Source organism: Danio rerio, chromosome 19 (genome assembly GCF_052040795.2).
Source record: "Danio rerio strain M-AB ecotype USA chromosome 19, GRCz13ab, whole genome shotgun sequence".
Taxonomy (NCBI): Eukaryota; Metazoa; Chordata; class Actinopteri; order Cypriniformes; family Danionidae; genus Danio; species Danio rerio.
The window spans coordinates 14,469,491-14,480,375 of NC_141039.2; the positions used below are offsets into that span (position 1 = coordinate 14,469,491).

The 10,885-nt window shown below is 33.3% G+C and overlaps 1 long non-coding RNA gene across 2 annotated transcripts; it reads right to left on the minus strand.

Moving 5' to 3' along the window:
- Positions 1-2,010: 2,010 nt before the first annotated feature.
- On the minus strand, positions 2,011-4,937 carry LOC137488484 (uncharacterized). Of its 2 annotated transcripts, NR_199871.1 has the most exons (6): positions 4,687-4,937; positions 4,260-4,366; positions 3,171-3,297; positions 2,909-2,999; positions 2,616-2,658; positions 2,011-2,518 (listed from the first exon to the last, which is right to left on the minus strand). It is a non-coding gene; the product is annotated as an uncharacterized LOC137488484 (long non-coding RNA). The 2 variants fall into 2 exon arrangements; NR_199872.1 differs by having other exon boundaries at positions 4,260-4,937.
- Positions 4,938-10,885: the final 5,948 nt, after the last annotated feature.

The following is a 10,885-nucleotide window of genomic DNA, read 5'->3' on the forward strand; positions in this document are numbered from 1 at the left end:
TTGTACCCAAGACATCTGAGACAAAGCAATAAAAAAATCCACTGGGTTAATGAGAACACAGAAACTTGAAGAGAATAAAAAAAAGTCTCGTAAATGATACAACTTTCTAAAGTAACTTATTTTTAATCGTTAATTAGTTTCCCCATATGCCACACGCATATGCATTCACTTTAATCCATATGGTACTTGCTTTATAAACAAATCTGGGAGTTATTCTGCACGGTCTATGATGGCTTGATCCAGTCTGAGCACCAGAAGACAACAACAGCAAACTTCTAATTGTGCGTGTGTGGAAAGAAACCAGTAATCTGTGCAGATGGTTGTCAAAATTGATGAATACTTCAAAAGAGACTCGTCAGTCGAGATTGGCACTACAGTATGAGACCACAATGCGGTGCCCCACTCACTCTGTACGCTATTTGCCCGCAATCCCGCTGAAAATGAGAAAGGAGAAGTTGGCAAACATCTGGAAAATCAAATCCCAAATGGCATCCTACGAGATTCTGCACTTGTCAGTCATCAGCCGTAATGGCGCTCTCTGGGTTGACAAGCTTTCATCAGAGAGGACGATGTTTATCGCTTCAGCAAACTGACGCGTGGCAGCTGTGGACTGACTGTTCGCAACACACTGGGCCATTTGAGCTGGTGACATTGAGCTATTACTTTGCACAAATTAAGTTAATTTAAGGATATAGGGGTACCTTTAATTAGTGCTGTTTGCTGAGAAAACTATTGCAATTCCTCATCCTCTGCTAGTGTTGCGAGCATTAATGGTAAGCAGCATTTCAAATCAGGAAGCTTCATGTGAAGACGTGTGTAATTTTTTAAAGATATCTAACATTTTTTGTATCTGGTAGAAGATGAAATCAACTTACATAAAAACCACATGTGAAACGCACATGGAAAACGCCCTCACATGATCACATTTGTGATTCTGTTTCACAAAACCAGTCATAACTCAATAAACAATTTTGTATAGACATATAAATGCAGACAGCTTGGCTAAAACAATTGACATCTGAAAATAGGCCAAAACTAGACTAGTCGTCAAATACACATATTAGACAGACTTTATATGTGTAGTCATTCATTTCTGTTTATTTAATGAGTCTAGTTTTGGCCTATTTTTAAACATCTATTAGATTTTCACTAATAGCCCAAGTTTAGCCTTGTTTTAGCCAAGACAACTATGTTTAGACATCTATTAGACTTCTTTTAAAAAGAAACAATGCTTGCTGGGAAGTGTCAATTTTTCAAAATCAAGATGTATATAGATCATCTGAAAGCTGGAAAAAAAAAATTTATTTTATTTATTTTTTTTGTTATTATTTTTATGACTGTTGTTTGTTTTTTTATTATTATTTTCAAATGTCTAATGCAAGTTTTATGTTTATGTTTAAAAAAAAGTGTATTTTCAAGTGAATGTCTGAAAAAATTTTAATAATGAAAATACTGAAACCAAGGGAAAAAAAATAGATTTTTATTGATGGTTTGTTATGGTAAAACAACATCGGGCTGATACACAACTATTTTAAGCTTAAAAATATTGAAATACAGAGCAAATTGATTTTTAAGTTGTCTATGTTCTTAGCAATGCATATGCTGATCAAAAACTATTGTTTAAACTATTGTTTAAAAAAAAAAAAACCTCTTTCGGTTCAAGTCTACCTCCAAATTTTTTTCCAAAAATGCTTCATGATGGGCGAGGAACTCTGTGGCCAGAGGGAAGAGTGGGCGAGGCCGCCACAGTACACAGCAAAATATGGGGACCCAAAACAACTCTATGGGTGTTAATTTCAACACTTTGAAAGTGTCTCATGGGGTCCACTCAAAACAGAGTTAAATCAACACTTTCAAAAGGGTTGGCACATTGACACCGAAGTAAGGGTTAATTTTAACTCTGGGCAGAGTTAAAAAATGTAACTATATTTAACACCGCCTGGTGTAATATATTATTTTATTCAACTCTCTTGAGTGTAAATATGGTAAAAAACTCAAATAGACTGTAAATTACAAAAGAAAAAACATTTTATTTGAAAACATTCACCACTTCAACAATTCATTCAGTTTTTAAAATGCAACAATGTCAAATATGCTTTAAATGTTTTATTAGTACAGACAGTATCAACAAAATATGTATGACCAGTGCTCAAAAAGGCTGTTTTAGTCCTTTGGTCCAAACTTGATGTTTCATCAGTTTTCTTCTGAACGCATAGTTTTCTTCTGAAATTACATTTTAAACAACTTGGTGTGCAAATCTTTCACTTCGGGTGTTTCCTTGGTCCTCCATATCAAACACAGCAGTTTAAATGAAGGTATAAATGCTGGAAACTTGTGTGAAAACAAACTGGAGCTAGGAAATCTCATCAAGCATGTCCTGTGAATGAAGTGCTTCCCAGCCACAGGATGACCTTTTTATCCATGACGATGTAGTAGCTGCTGATCGCTCGTCTGGTGGTTCCTGATGCACGGATATAGGGTGATGCTCTTCTAAGAACTCTTCAAGACTCCAGCATGACTAAGATAAATGTTTGAAAACAAATTGCAATCAAATTCTATGATATATTTAATAGAACATTTAAAGTAAATAAAACATTTAAGAAATCTAAACTCACCTTTTGAAAATTTTCATGATGATCCACAACTTGACTCTCCCAGCTGGTTGAGGTGACAGGATATGGAAAAGTAGAAAAAACACATACATCACTGTTGGATCTCCAAAAACAATTAGGTTAATCACTATGACTTTTCTATCTTTTATATCATTTAGTGATGCTGACTTCCCCAAAATATTGGCCACAGTGTAAAAAATATTCATAAACTTACAGTTTTCTGTAAGCGTGTGCGTGTGTGTGTGTGTGTGTGTGTGTGTGTGTGTGTGTGTGTGCGTGCGTGCGTGTTTCTTTACCAGATTCAACTTGTTGGGCCCTTTCAGGACCAGTATTGACGCCACCTTTCCTGGAGTCTAGCAGATGTTTCAGGTCCAAATATAATCTTAACTATTAGGATAAGCAGAAGAGGAAAAGTGCAAAGCAAAGAGCAAAACATTATTTAAGTAATAGTTCACCCACAATACAAAACTTATCACCTTCATGTCATTTGTTATTCTCTAATGCTCTAATACCCTCTCAGCTTATTGTGAAACAAATACAGAACTTTATCAAACATACCTTCATTATTATCACCACATATGACCAAGAAGGTGTGCTTGGTCATTTCACCAACTCTGGAAATACACCATCCGTCTCTAATCAGCCACCGTCACAGGGTCTTGTGTTATTGTATAGAGAACTGTGGCTGTTAAAAAACAACAAAACATTAGTATCTAACACATATGCATAACCTTCAGATAAAAAAAGAGAGATGAACATCACAAAGTATGCCGTTACACATTTTCAGATATATTTTGATTCAGATGTTGATTATTGATAATAAATCTACAAATCAAACCTGTATCATCATTAGGCTGCTCAAATATGAATCAGTTGATTAATTTTACAGACAGGTGGCTGTTTACAACGCACTAAATTGTCTTTAATAAAACGGAAATGTTGTGTACAGTACATGCTAAGTTTAGCCTAGTTGTAAGCACAATATCATGCGGGAGAAAAAGCTTGACTAAGATGTTCCTGACTACATAAATAGCCTAACTTACTAACGTCAGACATCCCGAGTTGGGAAAGTCATTTTCGGGGGATACAGGGTTGATTTGCGGGAGGTAGCGGGAGAGATGAGTACCTGAAGAGCGGTGGGGTGACTTGCGCGCGACGTACCTGAAGAGCGGTGGGGGTGACTTGCGCGCGACGTACCTGAAGAGCTAGGAGGGATGCGGTGGAGAGGGGTGTGCAAAGTGTTTAATGACCGGGCGGGAGACGCGCGATTTCCGGGAGATTATCATTCATTTGCGGGCATCTACTTAGGCATCTGGGAGTCTCTGTGCATTTGCGGGATAACGTTAATGTTAGTCCCGCAACTTCCGGGAGACTTCTGTAACGTCAAATGTCGGAGAAAGTGCAAACGCGGTCATTTAAAGACATTAATGTTAACATTCCGACTTTAATGGTTGTCAACACTTAATATAATTCAAGCGTACGTTATCACGCGAGTCTATGGACTAACGGTATATGGACGGCCACGAATGAACCAGTTTAAAAGGGCTGCGGTGTTTAAAATAACCAAATTAACATACACGGATAACAAACAATCATATGTTTTAGTCAGGAAGCCTTTTACAAGTAAGCATATGTTCATTTACTCACCAGATATGTTTTAGAAACTCTCCAGAGCTTATGGAAACCGTCCTGTGTTGCCGTTAGCATCCGGGAAGAGTAGGCTAGGCTGCTCCGGGAATTCCCTCGCTAGTTTGCTTCGAATTAAAGGAGAAGTGTCGATTTTATTTTACAGATGGGTAACAACGCACAAAATGGCATTAAGCGTGACAGAAATGTGTTGAACAAGTACATTTGATGTTTTTATGCACTATGTATGCGTGAGCACATATAAAAACATTCTTGAAAAGAAGTCGATAGTAATGCAGTTAAGCTAGATACACAAACGACCATGAATGAACCGCAGAAGATTAAAATTGTCACTACATTCTAAAGTTATTAACTTAACAATATGTTTACAACTGTATTTCCTTAAAGAAAGTCAGTAAAATACCAACATTTAGGTAGTTTGACTCACCAGTTGCTGTTCTAAACTTCAGATGGAAAATGGCGTCTGGAAAATTCTTCAGTGACTGGGGCTGCGTGAATTCCCGGATGTTGGAAATAACACCACCAAGTGTAAAAAAGATAACTCCTTGATTTCGCACTGAATAAAATCAATTCTAACTCTTATTATATTCATTTATCAAAATCTAACTCTTTAACGTCAACACTTTACTCTAAAATGCTTCAACACCGAGAATTTAACTCTGATGAATTTGCTGTGTATGGGAAAAAGAGGGGAGCGAACAACTGTTAGTTGGCTTCCAAAATGAGAAACAAACTGTGAGGAGACTCATGATTTAAGAGTTTACAAAGTTAAAATGCAAAGAAATAAACAGTAAGCAATGTAATGCCTTGCTACATTTGTTTTTCATAATTTCATAAAGGAGGACTTCTCTGTCCCTCAGTCCCTGGCTCTGAACACAGACACAGTGGAGCAGTGCAGCAGGTCTCCTTCCCTGACTATTCTAACCGTTAACCCTGCCAGTAATCTAGGGGATTTTAAAAATATGGCGGACACAGCAGCACAGATATAGGCGATGTGTCTGAATGGTAGCGAACTCAACTGATAAAAGACAAAGTCCACCATTCTCCAATTCTCATACAGCTCTCCTCACAAAAATGCTTGCTGCAAACAAACAGCTTTGCTGTATCGGCCCTGACAGAATTGCAGGGAAAAACATGCAACAAACCCTGTGAATCAAGGAAACAAAGACATACGACCCTTCATGCCATGCACGGTCTCACAGCAGGTCTGCCTTGTCTTCGGAAAGCATATGCTCACATGAATAATTAAGAAGCAGGGTATTCTCATAGGATAAGAAAACTCCTCTATGAATAAAAAGAAACCTACGCGTCATCACTCCACTAACAGATTCACGATACGTCACTGATTTTGATCCCGTCCCAACAATAATTTTAAAGCTGGAAGATAATATTAGCTGACAAAAGCTTAAAACTATCCAGTTTTCCCCACAACTAAAGCTCAAAGGTGCTAGCATTGTCTTAAGTGATGCTCAACACCCACAAATCTGTACTCTAGGCTGTCTTGAACCTTTAAAGAAAATCAGATTACTCAAGTAATTATTACTCAAGTGGTTATTATTTCATAGCAACAGCATTAAATGAAACATTATTTTAAACATTTATGTGTCAGAGAAGAACACAGTGCTATTAAATATAGACTCTCAAAGTCTACGTGAACCAGAAGTTGCTGAGACTTTTGTTTCAGTATGTTGATTTATTTCCAACTGAAATGGAAAGGTACGGCAAGTAAGGGGCAGAGCTTTCTTTGTGTGCTACATTCCCTTGTAGCAAACTAACAGTAAGAGTGGCGTGGTTAAAAATATTGTAACTAAAGCCACAAACTGAGAATAATAATGTCCGCTAGTAAAATAAAAAAATTCAATTTTGACTTGGACTTATAACAATATATGGGATACCAATAATTCTATGCATTCTTGGATGCTCTGACATAAAGTTCACATGAAGTTTTTTGTAAGCCAATCATTTCCTTCTTCTATCACTATTTCTGCTTACCTTCTTATTGTATGGCAGGGTTACTATATTTAATCTTCCTCTAAAGACCCTTCATCTTAGCACTGAGATATGACTGGGGTGACATTTTATGGAGTCAACAGTCTCTTATCGAGGGCTGTGTCTTAAGCTTTTCTCTCCAGGGTTTACTAGCAGTGAGAGTGCGCTGAACCGCTCTGATAGCACCACTGATCTTAACAGAGAACGACACTGATATGTAGAGTCTCTTACTGCCATCCAACTTCACTTTACAGGTGCTCATTTCGTAAAAAAAAAAAAAAAAAAAAAAGAAATACTTTAAAAATAAGAAAGAATTCTAAGGATTGCAATGGATGGAAACCTTTGTTAGCAATTTTTGACTCTTTAATAAAGGTTTCAAATCGAGCTCTCTGTTTAAAAAAAAAAACTGTTTTTATGTGAACTGTCACTTTCTTTTATAATCCTAGTCTACTTATAAAGGAAAGTTAACTCGCAAAATACATTCTAAATGTGTGTAGTTTTAGCAGTCTGCACCAGTTCAAATTTAAAAATGAGTTGTTTTGTAAAACAGTCATAACTTAAACTGATCGTAAACAGCTTTCTTTAAAACATCTTCTTTAGCCTTTGGCATAACACTACGCAGAAGATATATATATATATATATATATATATATATATATATATATATATATATATATATATATATATATATATATTTTTTTTTTTTTTTTTTTTTTTTTTTTTTTTTTTTGGGGGGGGGGGGGTGAACTATTCTGGTAATTAGTTTTATTTTGTAATCTAAAACCATATTGTATCTGATAAGCAACTTCTAATTAATAAGTGAATGTGGCATAACAAGCTGTGTACCTCTTTATTTTTGATAAAGGGGTACGCTAATAATATGTAATATGTTTTTTATTCATGCAAATGTTATTAAATTTGGCCCCTATATGAGCTAATTTTTCCCATTTTTGACAATATGCCATATAATATGCAATCATACATTTTGAAAATAACCAATCGAAGAAGGCTTTAAGACAAATTACATTTTTAATTATTCAAATGGACAAATTGTGACAGGGGAAATGAGCTGGCCAGTTTGCCCATAGGCTACAGTTTTCATTAAAATAAGTTTTAACAGATTTTTTTTTAATTGATGGATGATAATATATTAGCATTTAAAAAAGAAATTCTAATTTCTTTGTATATAAAAATATTTTTTTAATTGTAATCTCATTACATTATTTATGAAACTGTAATAATTTAATGCACATTCGTAAATAAGCACATTTTTGAAAACATAAAATAGTATGGTAAGCACTAAGACACATATTTTGTTGCATCAAAAAGTGTGATAACCATCTGACAAGCTAATCCAGCAAAAGATTGTGCTTAAAATGTCATAAAATGCTGTATTTGATGAATAATGTAATAGAAAATGAGGTGAATTACTGCAAAAAGGTCCAAAAAAGAACTACCCTTTTTAATAAGCTGGCTACTGGTTTGTGGAAAAATTATGTTATTAATGTATCATCTGTGATTTATTGTTATTAATTCCGAAAGAATGCAATTTAATTAAACTCCTTTGCATTTATGAATCATGAATGGTCAAATTTTTTTAAACATATGAACCTCACAACAAAAATTAAAAGGTTTTTGAATAAAATAAATGCATTTCATTTTCAAATCAAATCAAGGTATTTTTTGACATTAACAGAACTTTACAGATTTTGATATAGGTATGCCAACCCCATATTTTATATATAGAGAGAGAGGTTCAAAATGATCTGAACACAAAACATAATGTGTGTTATTAAAATGATCATTAAAAAAATATAAGCTGCAAATGAATGAATGAAGTCAGTTAATAATAATGTTGTATCACTGATAGCTAGGCCCACACGGAATCTAAACGAGCAGAAATCTGCAGATCTTCAGCCTATCATTGAGTCTATTTATTTACTTGTGTAAATGTGTGTAAATTAAATTTATTCAGTTTTTAAAAATAAATTAAGTAATAATGTTGACTAATATGAAAGTGTTCAAATGATTTATTTACAATAAGTTTGCACAGTAAATTTTTGGTGCATTTTAGCAGATATATATATGATAGACTTGCTTTATTTATCAAATAAGTGGAACTAGATGGATTTGCATTGTAGACATAAAATAAAAGGTAAAAATATAATTTTTTATTTCATATATTAAGTTTTTAGTTATGATACACCCAAAATATTTCCGCACAAATCCGCCAATTTATTTATTTATTTATTTTTAATTCTCAGCAGAAATAGCAAAAAATGTCAGCAGATTCTGTCTGGCTCAACTGATAGCTAATTTTTTATCATACTAAAACAATATTAATATTATATCTACTATATTTAAATACGCTGTTATACTTATTAATTTGAACAAAAAAAAAATTCCGGATTTTCTTTGGTCATTTTAAGACATTCTACTTTGGTAAACCAAACAAACAAACCTAAAACCTCTATACACTGATAATAAGAGGAACTGACTGCTTTCTTTTTCTAGTATTGATGGACCAGCTTACTGATGATAAGATCAAGTCTAATTGTGATTCCTCTGGCAGATTTTGTGATATGTAAAATGTCTTTCCAAGAGGAGCCAGGTGGCATTTCAAAACAAACAAGCTTTAATGGTGTGGACGTGTTTGAAAGCATTTTAACATTATCGAATAACACTGAAAAGGTCCTTGTTGATTCGAAAGTGATTGAGGCAAATATCATGTCTCTTTTGTGAAGCTGTCAGAGTGTCTCTGACTTTATCAGACATGTCTTTGCTTAAAGTAACGAAAATGGCTTGATATTGGTTAAACATTTTTAGACAATAATAAAGACATGTCAACAAATAGCGACGGTCTTCTGCACTAGTTCAACAAGCGAAAACTGACAGCAAAGCAATTCTGCCATCTAGTGAGTAAAGGGGGTAAGACTCCACAATTTAATGGAAAACTGTGTCAAAGAAGAGTTTTTTTGAACTTGCTGTAGCAACTGAAATTGTTCCTATAAAAGATCTGGCAGATATAATGCGTGTAATTTGTTAGTGTGTGAAATATGATATTGTTAAAGAGTTTATTGCCTTTTTTTGCCAAAACTAAATAAGGTAAACATATTTTTTTGTTTTTATTTATTTTTTATTTGCCTTTCAAAAAATACATTTTAGGCCAAGCACAATCCAAACAAAATCTTGCACAAACTGACTGAGATTTGTCAGATATACAGTGAATCAAATATAAACAATAAAGTTAGACAAAAAAACATACAAATAAACAAACAACAAAATAAATAAACAAATAAATAAATAAAATAACTTAACAAAAAAGAACAGCATGCCAAGCAGATATCAAACAGAAACTCAGTAAGGGGTTAAATAAAACCATATTCTGGTTGATTGTTTAGCCTTCTCACCCTTCATTATTTTAATGCTTCTACATAGGTGACAAACTCATTTATCAACACAATCAATCGAGGAGCTGTTTTCAAAATTTTGCCTTTGTGGATGAAGAATTTAAGTAAGTTGAGTAAACATTTTGCATTTTCATCATCATCTTTGCTGTCCAAATGTACTTCAAATTTCTTAACAAACAGAAGGAAACATTGAATTATTTAGCTTCAGTTGTCCACATCAGACCAGAAAGGATTAACCAAATTGCAATGAAGAAATAGATGTTCAACAGTTTCAGTATCACTATTGCAGAATTTGTAGACATTACAATTCACATTAAATCTTTTTTCTCAGAATCTCCTTTGCAGGGTAAATATCATACATCATTTTAAAATGTACTTTGTGTTTTGGAGTAAGAGGAAATGTCAAATATTTGCATATAATTTTCTTAACTAAATTCTTATTAAAAGTTGGAAAATATAATTTCTTTTAATAAGGCCAGGATATATTCATAAGACACTTCTTATGAATGTATTTGTATATTTCTTGTCCACATAATTTAACTTACCTAATTTAATATCCATCATTTTTGGTGTGACAGTGGAATAAACTATCTCCTGTAACATTTTAATTAATAGGAAAGAAATATATGATTACTTTCAAATAATCTTTTTACACAATTACACAATTAAATTTAAAGAATTTAGCCACTAATCCTCCAAAAAAAAAATAATAATAATAAATAAATTACCTTGCATTAATATACAGTGATTGTTTCATAATGAAACATTATGAGGACTGAAGTTATGTTTGTACAGCATTTTCCAATACAACAAATCCTGCTTATGAAAATTGGAAAGTTTCAGTGGAATTTTAGATTATTCAAAGTCACATTGTAAACCTCATAGATTTTTAAACAAATACGATGGAATTAGAAACCAATAAGAATCCAAATTTTTTTATAAATGTTTGCAGTTTAAGTATATAGCCTCTATAGCCTTACCTTCATTATACTCCTTAATTACGTCATCTTTACAATGATACTTTTTTCTTCAAATGAAATCATGATGAATTTTATTTATTTATTTTAACTTTTTGGATGAAATTGATAATGAAAAGCATCTAAATACTTAATCTAAAAATACTTTCAAAGTTTGTCAATAATATTCTATCGAAAACTTTAATATCTCTCTGCAGCCAAGAATTTAAAATGATTTTACTTTTCTCAAGTTTTGTGTCAATGTTTGGCT